This window comes from Sebastes fasciatus, chromosome 3 (genome assembly GCF_043250625.1).
Source record: "Sebastes fasciatus isolate fSebFas1 chromosome 3, fSebFas1.pri, whole genome shotgun sequence".
Lineage (NCBI taxonomy): Eukaryota > Metazoa > Chordata > Actinopteri > Perciformes > Sebastidae > Sebastes > Sebastes fasciatus.
In genome coordinates this window covers 15172903-15177209 of record NC_133797.1, presented here as the reverse complement: position 1 = coordinate 15177209, position 4307 = coordinate 15172903, and the positions used below count along the sequence as shown (strand labels likewise).

Sequence of the window (4307 nt, the reverse complement as noted above, 5' to 3'; positions counted from 1 at the left end):
CAAGAGGTGACCTTGACAAAGTGCAACCCACTAGGAAATAAAATCACACTTCTATGTTTACTTACAAATGCACGCAAAACATCTACTGTATGTCTCTTGAATATTTTTGCTTCATGTTGACAGACTGTTCTACCCTAACTCCAGTGGTCCTCACTCCAGTGGTCCTTTCTAAACTATTGGTGCCTTCAAATGGGGTTGTGTTTACCGTGTTCACGAGAAGAGCCCATATGAACGCCCCCCTCTTGTGGTATTCACGACCCCATAAGTGGAAAGTTTCTGAAAGCTCAGAGTTCACGAGTTGTGAAGTGTTTGTTGACCTTGTCAGAAATGGAAGTTAATAATAAGTTAAAATGTTGATATTCCCAATGGCCATTATGCCTTTGCATTTCCTGCATTATGTTACCCACTTACTAGCTTGCTAAATTGCTAGCCTCTGTGGCTTCTAGACGCTGACAGTAACGTTAATATTGCAGTGCTTAGCAGCGGTGTTCTCACGACTTAACCACTTGAACGCCGCGCATATCGTGTACAAGACTTCCCTATCATCAACAGCAGCTCATTGCGTTCACCTGGGCTACGTTCCGAATCACATACTTTTTCATTTTACTTTTACTACATACTGCAGCTGCCCTTACAAAGTACGTACTGTTGCATGCAGTATGTATACAGTTAGGACATACTATTTCCACATAACATTGCCGCTTGAACTTTGACCCTCATGCTCATAGTATATCTGCTGCACACAGAGGAGTCAGAATAGCCAGAAAAGCATGCTGGCTTGCATACTGCAAAATATGACCGGATGTATTAGGACATCATGGTATTTTTGGCATTCTGCATTTGACATACTATTGCTATACTATTGACATACATGCTATTTAGTATGCTAAAATAGCATGTGAGATATTTAAGTATGTCCGAAACCTTAGTATGAAACCAGTAGGATGCAAAATGCATGCTACTTCTGGTGAAATATTACAGTACGCAACGCCGAACATTACCGTGGCATAAATATCCCACAATGCAATGCGGTAGTGACGACAACATTCACAACGGACGTGTCAGAAAGCTCTGTAACATCATTAAAGCTTTAATTTAACTGTAAGTATAAGATTTCACTTTGCTAGGCATATACAGTATATTATGCGTAGACTAGCCAGACTCTGACTCTCACAAATTACCATTTGGTCACATGAGGTTGGCACAAGTAACCATGGTTACACGTCTCAAACCGGCAAGGAGGCTCTGTGACGACGTAAATTACTGCTCAGTACATCCGAATAGATACATACACTGTTAAGAATTTCCCAGTAAAATAACAGTAAAGAACTGGCAGCAGGGTTGCCATTATTCTACTGTAAAATTAACATTATTATACTGTCACTGAAATTTACAGCTTTGTACTGTTAATGAAAAATACAGTATATACAGGTTTTTTGATTAATTTCACAGTATTTTATAGTTAATTTACTGTTTAAAGATACATTATATAGCTGTTTTTCCCCTTTCTTTTACATTATCTTACTGATTTGTTTTAATGCACTATTTAGGTTGTATTTTTTACATACATTTTAATAAACATTATTTTTTGCCTATATGAATCGACTTAGCAGGTTACAGACAAAGGAATAGTCACACTAAATACAATTAAAGGCACTTGTTAAGAAAAAGGCTATAATTAAGGCTATGATGCCCAAAATGTCTGTCTATATGGCTACAAGCACAGAATGCAAACCATAAAAACATGTGAGTGAAGAACAGAGCTAATTCACTGCTTTTACAATCATGTACAATGTGTGAGAAAAGAACATCTACAGCTTATCTTATTGCACTTTACTTTTTATTTTCATATGAAGTTCAACACAGCGCCAACAAAAACCTGACACAGATAACAAACCAAATTTCAGAAGAAATAGCATTTCTGAAGACATCTGTCAATCTTACTAACCTTACTTTGTGGAACAGCTACAGACAGTTGAGCTATATCATAGAGTTAAAACAAAACTCTCAAATAATATTTTGCCTTATATCATAATGAGCACCAACACCACCAGACATGTGACATCATGTCCAAGTATGAATATTCAGTCTCTAACAAGGCACATGGATAAGTGTGGAAGTCCAAATATTGGGCGATGGTCGGGGAGTGAGTTAGTGAATGACTTATGGCCCACTCAAAGACACCAGTTCTCTCAATCCAGCCTTGGTAGCCTGCTGACTGTGTGAGAGAGAGATATATGAGTTCCAACACAACTTTCATTGTAACTTCTCACATACAAAATCAGCGTGTGTACCCCTCATTTCCTCTTATCATGTATGTAATGTAAACTCACCATTTTAAATGAAGTCCCACTCAAGTCCATGAGTCCCATCAGCAGAGTGGATACATGTGGATATACGGTTGTAGTCTTGTCTTGTAGCTCGTGAATTTGCCAGTTTTCTTTGAGAAGACTTTGCCCTGTCCATCCTTGGTGCCTCTCTCAGGGTTTATTCCTATGGTGCACCTGAAAAATGCTAGTGTTTCTTCAGGTACTGTGTAAAAATCAAGTTGTGTGAATCACTTAGATTAATGCCACAATAAAAATACAGGTTTTACTGAAAGTATCTAACCTTGAGATTAACTTGAGCGTGCAGGTGTAGAAGGTGGAAAATAATGCAGCAAGCCCCATCAAGAAGGTGGGCTGGATCCCCTCACATATGAAGTGGCCCTCAAGGCTGACCATCCAGCGCCAATAGCTTCCTGCTGTTTCACCTGAAACTTAGAAAGAATTTTCCTCAGTCAACTTCATGGATTTTTAGTCAATGTTTTAAATGAATTGTGTTGAGTGGTGTGCATTACTGGTTGAGAAACCGTTTTTTGATCAATTATGAATATTCTGACCATCTGATCTATAGAACATGTGGTTTTCAGATATCATTCAAAAACACTAGTTAGCTAGTAAATAACCTTGCCTTCAATTTTGTATCTGCTCTGCTGAATTACCACCCAATAACCAACATGCACTGAAGTCTTAATGCTACTTTAAATGTTGAAGGGACTTCCATAGACTGTAAAATGTATACACCGTCGTTATGCATGAATTCACTGGCAAAATACATGTGTCAGCACATTAACTTAGATATTAACTTGAATACATAGATATTAAAATGAGCTCCTTGTGTTGTCCGATTAATATGCAATCATCTGTGAAATTCTAGCTAGCTGTTGAATCCCTCTATCATGACATGCACATATTCTGTAATGCAAACTAACTGGAAACATCACTGATAACCTTTGCACAGATTTATTAATTAAATAAAATTACTACTTACCAAATAATCAGTAAGATGGGAATGGATGAAGAAAAGAACGGATCCAGCCTCACATGTGCAGATCAGGTGAAATGCTCTTCCAAGAATTCAAAAAATACTGCATCAAACTGTTATTCATGATACTTTAGACAGTTGATCAGCAGTAAAGTGCTGTTTTTTAAGAATACATTATAGTTCAGTTAAAAAACGGCCTATGAGCATAATTTAACAGATTTTCTTTTGTATTAACAGTAAAGCACTGTTTTTAGCAATAACAGGTTAATACTGTTGAAATTCTGCTGTAAATTAACAGCAATTGTTTACAGTGTACTACTGTTTACTGACACAAAAGCATGTTGAGTGATAGTACACATATTGAGTATGTAGTGCATTGCATGCGATTTCAGACGAAGCCTCTGTATTGGGACATACTAAATCTATTTCTGGCATACTAACTAGTATGTTAGTATGAGTATTGGAACGCACAGCTAGATTTAAGTGCAGCACAAACTGACTGAGTTATAATGTTTTTTTCGTCATGGCTGAGAGTTCTGTGTGAATAACAAGACTTTTCATACAATAAAACCATTTGGTACATTAACATATTTAAAACATATAACTCTGTATATTTGCGACTGCAGGGCTCAGTTCAGTGAAAAGACAGCAGGGAAACGGCAATTATAAATGACATTTCTACGAGCCGATGGCAAGATTAGCGACACAATTAATACGTGATTAGTTAAAAATTCATGATTTTGAGTTTCCCGTAGCTTTAAGCTGATTCTTTACTACAATATGGTGTGTTGATGGTCAGCCTAGAAGGGTGTTTTTTTATTTTAAAAGTTGTTGCCTACTTTTTCCACATTTCCCCAATTTACTGACAACCCCATGAATATGAAAAAGTGGAGTTATTATGGAGGTGCTTTGTATTATTTCTGGTTATAATTAGCAGTGGGCTCTCTCTCTGTGAAAAAGGGTGTCTCTTAACTTTCTGAGGAAACAGTGTGACAGTGATC

General features: G+C 37.2%; 1 long non-coding RNA gene across 2 annotated transcripts; it reads right to left on the bottom strand.

The window, feature by feature from the left end:
- Positions 1-2292: 2292 nt before the first annotated feature.
- LOC141765285 (uncharacterized) lies at positions 2293-3385 on the bottom strand. 2 transcript variants are annotated; one of them, XR_012593442.1, is made up of 3 exons: positions 3313-3385; positions 2611-2752; positions 2293-2504 (listed from the first exon to the last, which is right to left on the bottom strand). It is a non-coding gene; the product is annotated as an uncharacterized LOC141765285 (long non-coding RNA). The 2 variants fall into 2 exon arrangements; XR_012593441.1 differs by having other exon boundaries at positions 2611-2758; positions 3313-3378.
- Positions 3386-4307: the final 922 nt, after the last annotated feature.